The sequence below is a fragment of the Oncorhynchus clarkii genome, chromosome 30 (genome assembly GCF_045791955.1).
Source record: "Oncorhynchus clarkii lewisi isolate Uvic-CL-2024 chromosome 30, UVic_Ocla_1.0, whole genome shotgun sequence".
Lineage (NCBI taxonomy): Eukaryota > Metazoa > Chordata > Actinopteri > Salmoniformes > Salmonidae > Oncorhynchus > Oncorhynchus clarkii.
The window spans coordinates 5,598,793-5,610,000 of record NC_092176.1 but is presented as its reverse complement, the minus strand read 5'-3'; positions in this window follow the sequence as shown (position 1 = coordinate 5,610,000).

Here is an 11,208-nt window from a genome sequence, read left to right as displayed (position 1 = left end):
TATTACATTGAATAACAAAAGTATGCACAAATATACAAAATATCCTATTAATTGGTAACTGGGTGGGTTTGTAAGTTCCATCCAGTGAGGCCAGAGACCTTGGTGAGAAGGATACTGGGCCCCTCTCACTGTGCTGTGGTTATGAAGAGCTAAAGCATGAAGAAAATCCTCATCAATACAAATGACTGCCCAGAACCTGGGGAACACTGCGACCAGGCGCTCCCAGGCCTCACCTTAAAATCCTGTTGTCTTCAGCCAGCCTACAGCCACTCCACATTATCCCAGAGAGTTTGCTCTATCCAAGGATTAAGTCTGGAATCACTTCAACGTCTCTATACTCTGACTGCCGCCTGAGAAAATAAGGATACTTCTAATTCCACTGGCGTAATTACCTGATTAAAATAAGCATTCCTCTCCCTCCCTCCATCCCCTCCTTACTCACGCTGAACTGCTTCAAGAATGTTAGAAAAGCATTCCAGGTGAAGCTGGTTGAGAGAATGGCAAGAGTGTGCAAAGCTGTCATCAAGGCAAAGGGTGGCTACTTTGAAGAATCTCAAATATAAAATATGTTTTGATAGATCTGGGGAAGGTTTCCAAAGCATTGGTCTGAAAGGAAGAAGTTTGGAACCACCAAGACTCTTCATAGATCTGGCCACCCGGCCAAACTGAGCAATCGGGGAGAAGGGCCTTGGTCAGGGAGGTGAGCAAGAACCCGATGGTCACTCTGACAGAGCTCCAGAGTTCCTCTGTAGAGATGGGATAACCTTCCAGAAGGACAACCATCTCTGCAGCACTCCACCAATCAGGCCTTTATGGTCTTGTGGCCAGTTGGAAGCCAATCCTCAGTTAAAGGAACATGACAGCCCGCTTGGAGTTTTCAAAAAGGCACCTAAAGGACTCTCAGACCATGAGAAACAAGATTCTCTGGTCTGATGAAACCAAGATTGAACTCTGGCACCATCCCTACGGTGAAGCATGGTGGTGGCAGCATCATCCAGTGGGGATGTTTTTCAGCGGCAGGGACTGGTAGGGACTGGGAGACTAGTCAGGATTGAGGGAAAGATGAACGGAGCAAAGTACAGAGAGATCCTTGATGAAAACCTGCTCCAGAGTGGCCTCAGGATAAGTCTCTGAATGTCCTTCAGTGGCTCAGCCAGACATGAACCAGATCTAATATCACTGGCGAGACCTGAAAATAACTGTGCAGCGATAATCCCCATCCAACCGGACAGAACTTGAGAGGATCTGAAGAGAAGAAAGTGAGAAACTCCCCAAATACAGGTGTGCCAAGCTTGTAGCGTCATACCCAAGAAGACTCAAGGCTTTGTCATTATGGGGTATTGTGTGTAGATTGATGAGGGAAAAAACAATTTAATCAATTTTAGAATAAGGCTGTAATGTAACAAAATCTGGCAAAAAAGTCAAGGGGTCTGAATACTTTCCAAATTCCCTATATATAGTGCCTTCAGAAAGTATTCACACACCTTGACCTTTTCCGTATTTTGTTGTTACACCTTCAAATTAAAATTAATTAAATGTAGATGTTATGTCACTGGCCTACACACAATAGCCCATAATGTCAAAGTAGAATTATGTTTTTAGTAATTTTAATTAAACAAATTCATAAAAAATTAAAAGCTGAAATGAACATTTCAAACACAGATTCAACCACAAAGACCAGGGAGGTTTTCCAATGCCTCGCAAAGTAGGGCACCTACTGGTAGATAAAACACTAAAACACTGAAAAAGCACCCATTGCATATCCCTTTGAACATTGGTGAAGTTATTAATTACACTTCGGATGGTGTATCAATACACTCAGTCACTGCAAAGATAGAAGCATCCTTCCTAACTTAGTTGCCGGACAGGAAAGAAACCGCTCAGAGATTTCACCATGAGGCTAACGGTGACCAGTGACGATTTTAGCATGTAAATCTTGGTGGTGCAAAAAAAAGATATGTTTTGGATGCATGCCAGCAAAGTCATTACACAACAGAACTTAACACTAAACAATACATTCATTGGACTATAACGGTGACAAACAGTGCCAGCAGAGTCCCAACAGCAGTCCCAACACCTTACCACTGCTACACCTGGCTATTAACGGAGCCTTGTCTGGCAGAAAAACAGTTATAATTCAGGCTCATTTACTGCCCTTTAAAAAACATATCTGATAATGGCTGACTTGCTTATAGATATATGGTTTCCAATGACAATTGAGATGTACAAACTATGGCATAAGGGGACGACAAGCGGATTAGAGGCAATCTGTAATTTCGATTAAGACATTAATGAGCAAACTGGGTCGGACTCTTTTTTCAGCACTTATGAAATGTACAGCGACAGATTTGAGAACATTGGCCGTTCTTATAGTATTCTTCCTCTACACTTAGTCAGAACCATAGTATAAATAAAGGGGGCATATAAGCATGGAATGAAACTCTTACAATATTCAATAATTGCATTTCTCTAAAACAGGCTATAGGGTGGCTATATGTGCACCACCAAGTCAGAACTGTAGGTGAAATTAAGAGGGAAAAAGGGAAAAAATTATTAGGGTCAGGCACAGGCTACTAACAGCTTACCACACAACATACACTTAGTATTACTTTCTTAGCTACAGTATCTTCCTGGAATATTACATAATTTATGCAGCAGCATACAATACATGTTTGGACTCATCTTGTTGTGCTGTGCTCACTTGAACAGGAAGGTGTTGTGGCAGTACTTCGTGGGCAAATTTTGTCATCAAACTTTGTCATTCTCTGTATTTATGGTGCTTTCAGACAACTGGGAACTGTGAGAAAAAACAAGGTCGAATCATGATGACGTCAGTGATCTCCAGGTCAAAGCTCTAGAAAGAGGCCTGAGTTCCTGACTTACAATTCCGAGTTGAATGAAGTTCAAAACTTATTTTCCCAGCTTGTTTTTTCCTGAGTTCCCAGTTGTCTTGAACGCGGCAGAAGTCATGCTGGATTGACAGCATGGCCAATGTTTCATGCTTATCATTTTAAGCTTGGAGAAGAAACCCTACAACCCAGACTTGGACCACACACCCACTCCACTGAATAACAGGCTAGTGACTGCATTGCAATGCTTGCAGTTTACCACTTATTGCTTTCAAACCACTCAATGTTGAATTTGCGATTTCCAAATGGTTGTGTAATGTGTAAGTCCAATGGCCGATGAGCACCGGTTGTCACGCCCTGATCTGTTTCACCTTTGTGATTGTCTCCACCCTCCTCCTGGTGTCGCCCATCTTTCCCATTATCCCCTGTGTATTTATACCTGTGTTCTCTTTTTGTCTATTGCCAGTTCATCTTGTTTGTCAAGTCAACCACTGGTTTTGTGTCTCAGCTCCTGCTGTTCCCAGTCTCTTTTTCTCACCCTCCTGGTTTTGCCCCTTGCCTGTTCTGACTCTGAGCCTGCCTGCCTGCCCCTGACCTGTAAAGTCGCCCCACCTCTGGATTATTGACCTCTGCTGACCCTGACTGCCGTCAGTACCGTTGCCCCACCTCTGGTTTACTGACCCCTGCCTGCCTTGACCTGTCTATTGCCTGCCCCTGTTGGATTATTAAACCATTGTTAATTCGACGTTGTCTGCATCTGGGTTTTACCTTCGTTTCTGATACCGATACGTTATATCTATAATTTCTCTTAATTATTTATCTTCATATGACAAGGATTAAAAAGGATTAGCTAGTAGATTGTCAACTTGATTCATGATGATGAGTGCTAACTAAGATTTTGAAAGTGTGATGTTGACATGATGAGTCCAATCAAAGCTACTGTACATATAATGTGATTTGACATAATTTTATCAGTGGCCAATGACCTTGAGCCTTATTGGATAGACACTTATAATGTAAATCTATGGCAGCCCTCAAGGGCCTTGAATTTTCGAGATCTACCCTTAGATTTGGCGGTGATTTAGTGTCCCCCATGAATGACAGAATGCTGAGCCAATCAAAGCGCAACTAGAGAACATTACCAACCCCTCCACTCTGTATTTTCCGATGGCTGCCCCACCACCCGAGTGGCGTAGCGGTCTAAGGCACTGCATCTCAGCGTTTGAGGCGTCACTACAGACACACTGGTTTGAATCCAGGCTGTATCACAACCGGCTGTGAGTGGGAGTCCCATAGGGCGGAGCACAACTGGCCCAGCGTTGTCTGGGTTTGGCCATTGTAGGCCGTCATTATAAATAAGAATTTATTCTTAACTGACTTGCCTAGTTAAACAAAGGTTAAATAAAAAACAACAACGAAAACCACAGAAAGCACTGAGCTAGGCGGAAACACCTGCATTTCAGAGCTACAAAAAGGAAACCAAGATTGTATGTGGCTTTATTAACTCAATGTTATTTATAAAAATGTTACATTGTTTGCAAACTGATATGTGACACATATCAATGCCAAAATAACATGCAAATCAGGCAACCCCAAAAGTATTTTGTATTGTTTAAGCTGAAAAAAGGTGGAGCTTAAAACTGTTGGGGCTCGGCTTGCTCTGCCTCACTTGCCCTGAATGACGGGTCTCCACTGATGGTGACTTTAAAACAGTTACAGAGTTCAACGGCTGTCATAGGAGAAAACTGAAGTTGGACCAACAACATTGTAGTTACTCCACAATACATATCCTAAATGACAGAGTGAAAATAAGGAATCCTGTACAGAATAAAACTATTCCAAAACAAGCATCCTGTTTGCAATAAGACACTAAAGTAAGGCAAAGAAATAAAAGTTTTGTCCTGAATATAAAGTGTTAGGTTTGGGGCAAATCCAACACAACATATCACTGAGTACCACTCGTCATATTTCCACGTATGGTGGTGTCTGCGTCACGTTATGGGTGTGCTTGTCATCGGCATAAATAAACTTAATAGAGCTAAGCACGGGCAAAATCCTAGAGGAAAACCTCACTCAGTCTGCTTCCCAACAGACACAGGGAGACAAATTCACCTTCCAGCAGGACAATAACCTAAAACACAGTTGTCTTGTTTACCAAGACAACATTGAATGATCCTGAGTGGCTTAGTTACAGTTTTGACTTAAATCGGCATGAAAATCTATGGCAAGACTTGAAAATGGCTGTCTAGCAATGATCAACAACCAACTTGACAGAGATTGAAGAATTTTTTAAACAATAATCTGCAAATATTGCACAATCCAAGTGAGCAAAGCTTTTAGAGACGTACCCAGAAAGGCTCACAGCTAGCCATAATCGCTGCCAAAGGTGATTCTTACATGTATTGACTCAGGGGTGTTGAATACTTATGTCAATTAGATATTTCTGTATTTCATTTTCAATAAAATTCTAAAAACATGTTTTCACTTTGTCATTAAGGGGTATTGTGTGTAGATGGGAGAGTAATTAAATATATTTAATCAATTTTTGAATTCAGGCTGTAACAACAAAATGTGGAATAAGTGAAAGGGTATGAGTATTTTCTGAAGGAAAATATATTTTTATTTCCTGAAATGGGAAACTATATAACCTACTGAATAGTGGATGTGTGGTGGAACAGTGTATAATTGAGGGAAAAGCTTGTACTGTAAAAACACTGGGATTATTTTAGCACGTGGTCCAAGGAAGGGCATTGAAAGGTTCAAGTTGCGGGGTTGTATCACGCAGAATTAGCATCAGATGGTGAGGAGCTAACGTCAGTGGTTTACATATTGACATATTCAATAGCAGAGGCAGAGAATATTAAAATAACCCAAATGTTTAATTTGCTATAGCTCCAGAAAATTTCACAAATCATTTGTGAGGAAAAATGAAATATGTAATATTCAAAACAATGGCCATTCCCTCCAAGCAATGACAATGGATTTAAAATACAGGTAAATGTTGCACAAGAAAGTGATGAAATAGAGGTTCTGTATATCAGCTCCCTAGTATGTCCAGTAGGCCTACTGGCATTCAGGTATGGTAGAGATAATGGAGGTCAGGTTGATTACAGCACAGCAAAAACCCAGCCTGTCACACAATAATACGATTCAGAATCATGTATTGATGATCCTTGTAGAATACAGCCAGAGTAGATGTTTACATGTGCAGCTTCTGCCAAATAGTCAAACAGAACCGTTTGTATGCTGCATTGCTTTGGCGAAAACAAATGTATGCTCCAAAGCTGCATTATTCTATTTAAGTGGAAAGCTCTTGGTTTGCATTAAGGAATACGATACATAAATTATTCAGTAGTATTTTCATTTGCATTTTCATTTGCATTCTTGTAGATTAGAGCGAATGAGGAAGGAGGCACTACACCAAAGAGACTTCAAAATTGCTCTCCGAACCATTTCAGTGTCCGGATTGACTGGGTTTTTTGTTCCATTTTCTTCCGCACTGAGGCAGTATACTGCTGAGATTAGTAGCATGCATTTCAAACTGTTGAATGATAAAAGAAGGAAATGATCTATAATGCTCACCAGCTATCAAATACCAAAAAGCTCTGTCATTAAAAATGAAGTGTGACATTGCGCAATGAGTGTGTTTGATTGACTATGCAGAGGTTTTACTGTAATATTTCTATCAGCTTTATTTATCTAGCAGGGCTCATGAGCGGGAACTCAAAAGAGCAGGAGACACTGAGGAGATGTCACATGGATTAAACCAGGAACGAGTTTGAAACTCAACAGTACGCACTGGATGCCGACTACTATGTTTCATCTAAAAATAAAACTACACTTGATATCTGGGCTGTGTTAAGAACAGAACTCCTCTGTTCCACAGAGAATACAGTCCATTTTCTAGCAATGACAGAGCTGCTGACTGTATGGGGGCTTACAACATGGACGCAATGTAATACAGAGCATTGCTTTTCATTTCATTCAAAATGTTATTGTCACTAAGTCACAGTGTACTGTCAGAAAAGTATCACATTTTAAATAACCATGCACTATATATGAAATACGTACGTATAGAACTTGTGGTGTACGCATATGACAATATTTCCACAATTAATTGCATTCTCTGCTGGCTTTATATTACAACACATTAAGCTCAATTCAGGCCTGAGGTGTGATTTCTTAACAAGGGAAATGAGTGACATGGCAGATTGAGAAACAGGGGAGAAACACACTCCTGTGAGTGTGTGTGTGTGTGTGTGTGTGTGTGTGTGTGTGTGTGTGTGTGTGTGTGTGTGTGTGTGTGTGTGTGTGTGTGTGTGTGTGTGTGTGTGTGTGTGTGTGTGTGTGTGTGTGTGTGTGTGTGAGAGAGGGCTGCAGTTATGCATAATGGGGGTGGGGATCCCTGCAATAAGAGAGGAGGGCTCTAGAATGGCGAATGAACACCTTCGCATCTGCAAATACATACACACTCGCACATGCCCTAAAGCTGGCTGCCCACACCCATGCAGATGCACATTCACACTCCCAAAACTTCCCCCAATCTCCCACCCTCTGATATCAATGGTAAGTATACATGACACAAGACATGTTGAGACTGAGAGTAGGCCTGCTATGAATCACTGCAGATATTTAGATTGCTTTTAGATTAGGAAGTTAAGAAACAATGTAGACTCGTTGATACCTCAATACGCATTGACTGTAGGCTACAGCGTATCAATCTATAATTTAGCTACACTATGCCATATTGTTTAGGCTAACATTCCGTACAGTCTTGTACTAGGCTGTATACTGTCTTCCCTTACTGTTAGGGCAACATATCTACAAAATAAATGATCTAGACTGTTGGAAAAATACAGTATTGTAATTATGTTGCTTCTTAAGTCCTAAACATGAGCCATATGTTTCCATTTATTCATTATGGAAAGGATACGAGTAGGCCCTTCAAATTGAAATCTGGACCTTGAAGCCAGTAACACTGCTTTTTTAAATTCTTGCCCTGTAATCAGGGAACAGAAGACCAGCAGTAATTTGGACCTCCAGGGAAAGATTTGAGTACCCAAGCAGTAGGCCATCTCTTGAACATTGTGCAGCATACATCATCTAATTGGCCATAGGCTATTTCCCTATTTACACTGTTGATGAAGGCCTTTTCACTGTAAAATGTATTATGATTCAGAAATACACAAACACAATTTAGCCTACTGCGAATGGACATTTAAACTCTTTGGCCAATCTCTGATGTACTATATAGGGAGGGGCATTCAACCTGTCTAACTGTTTATGGACAAATTACCATCCATCAGTCACACCCAAAGGACAATGTCAACCCTTTTCACCATCGCTATACACAACTCAAAAAGTTGTGAAGGGCTAACACAATGTGGATTGGACAATGTAGTGATTCTTATGTTGACGATGTAAATAATATTTTCTGGTCTGTGGTGTGTAATGAGGAGCAACCAGACGCTGCACTTGACACATTTATGAAATGGATTATTCCAGTTAATAATAAGCATGCACCCATTAAGAAAATGACTGTAAAAACTGTGAAATCCTCTTGGATTAATGAGGAATTAAACAGTTGTAAGGGATGAGGCAAAAGGAATGGCAAATAAACACTAGTCACTTTAATAATGTTGACATATTTTGCATTATATCTCATATGTACAGTATACACTGTATTCTATCCTATTCTACTGTATCAGTCTATGCCACTCTGACATTGCTCGTCCAAATATTCATATATTCCTTTACTTTAGATTGTGTGTATTGTTAGAGATTACTTGCTAGAAACACAAGCATTTCGCTACACCCGCAATAACATCTGTTTAACACATGTATGAAACAAATAACATTTGACTTGATTTGGATAAAAAATTACTGAGGATAATAGCGGACAATATTGCCACTCCTATTTGCCATATCTTCAATCTAAGCCTACTAGAAAGGGTGTGCCCTCAGGCCTGGAGGGAAGCAAAAGTCATTCCGCTACCCAAGAATAGCAAAGCCCCCTTTCCTGGCTCAAATAGCCAACCAATCAGCCTGTTACCAACCCCTTAGTCAGTTGTGTTGTGAACAGATACAATGCTATTTTACAGAAAACAAATTGACAACAAACTTTCAGCATGCTTGTAGGGAAGGACTTTCAACAAGCACAGCACTTACACAAATTACTGATGATTAGCTGAGAGAAATTGATGATAAAAGATTGTGGGGACTGTTTTGTTAGACTTTAGTGCAGCTTTTGACATTAACGATCATAGTCTTCTGCTGGAAAAACGTATGTGTTATGGCTTTACACCCCCAGCCATATTGTGGACAAAGACTTACCGCTCTAACATAACACATAGGCTGTTCTATAATGGAAGCCTCTCCAACATAATCCAGGTAGAATAAAGAATTCCACAGGGCAGCTGCCTAGGCCCATTTGTAATTTCAATCTTTATTAATGACATTCCACTGGCTTTGAGTATGCGGATGACTCAACACTATGCACGTCAGCTACTGCAGCGACTGAAATTACTGCATTACTTAACAAAGAGCTGCAGTTAAATCAAATCAAATCAAATCAAATCAAATTTTATTTGTCACATACACATGGTTAGCAGATGTTAATGCGAGTGTAGCGAAATGCTTGTGCTTCTAGTTCCGACAATGCAGTAATAACCAACAAGTAATCTAATTAACAATTCCAAAACTACTGTCTTATACACAGTGTAAGGGGATAAAGAATATGTACATAAGGATATATGAATGAGTGATGGTACAGAGCAGCATAGGCAAGATACAGTAGATGGTATCGAGTACAGTATATACATATGAGATGAGTATGTAAACAAAGTGGCATAGTTAAAGTGGCTAGTGATACATGTATTACATAAGGATACAGTCGATGATATAGAGTACAGTATATACGTATGCATATGAGATGAATAATGTAGGGTAAGTAACATTATATAAGGTAGCATTGTTTAAAGTGGCTAGTGATATATTTACATCATTTCCCATCAATTCCCATTATTAAAGTGGCTGGAGTTGAGTCAGTGTCAGTGTGTTGGCAGCAGCCACTCAATGTTAGTGGTGGATGTTTAACAGTCTGATGGCCTTGAGATAGAAGCTGTTTTTCAGTCTCTCGGTCCCAGCTTTGATGCATCGGTACTGACCTCGCCTTCTGGATGATAGCGGGGTGAACAGGCAGTGGCTCGGGTGGTTGATGTCCTTGATGATCTTTATGGCCTTCCTGTAACATCGGGTGGTGTAGGTGTCCTGGAGGGCAGGTAGTTTGCCCCCGGTGATGCGTTGTGCAGACCTCACTACCCTCTGGAGAGCCTTACGGTTGAGGGTGGAGCAGTTGCCGTACCAGGCGGTGATACAGCCCGCCAGGATGCTCTCGATTGTGCATCTGTAGAAGTTTGTGAGTGCTTTTGGTGACAAGCCGAATTTCTTCAGCCTCCTGAGGTTGAAGAGGCGCTGCTGCGCCTTCTTCACGATGCTGTCTGTGTGAGTGGACCAATTCAGTTTGTCTGTGATGTGTATGCCGAGGATCTTAAAACTTGCTACCCTCTCCACTACTGTTCCATCGATGTGGGTAGGGGGGGTGTTCCCTCTGCTGTTTCCTGAAGTCCACAATCATCTCCTTAGTTTTGTTGACGTTGAGTGTGAGGTTATTTTCCTGACACCACACTCCGAGGGCCCTCACCTCCTCCCTGTAGGCCGTCTCGTGAGTTGGAGGCGTGCGTGGCCACGCAGTCGTGGGTGAACAGGGAGTACAGGAGAGGGCTCAGAACGCACCCTTGTGGGGCCCCAGTGTTGAGGATCAGCGGGGAGGAGATGTTGTTGCCTACCCTCACCACCTGGGGGCGGCCCGTCAGGAAGTCCAGTACCCAGTTGCACAGGGCGGGGTCGAGACCCAGGGTCTTGAGCTTGATGACGAGCTTGGAGGGTACTATGGTGTTGAATGCCGAGCTGTAGTCAATGAACAGCATTCTCACATAGGTATTCCTCTTGTCCAGATGGGTTAGGGCAGTGTGCAGTGTGGTTGAGATTGCATCGTCTGTGGACCTATTTGGGCGGTAAGCAAATTGGAGTGGGTCTAGGGTGTCAGGTAGGGTGGAGGTGATATGGTCCTTGACTAGTCTCTCAAAGCACTTCATGATGACGGAAGTGAGTGCTACGCGGCGGTAGTCGTTTAGCTCAGTTACCTTAGCTTTCTTGGGAACAGGAACAATGGTGGCCCTCTTGAAGCATGTGGGAACAGCAGACTGGTATAGGGATTGATTGAATATGTCCGTAAACACACCGGCCAGCTGGTCTGCGCATGCTCTGAGGGCGCGGCTGGGGATGCCGTCTGGGCCTG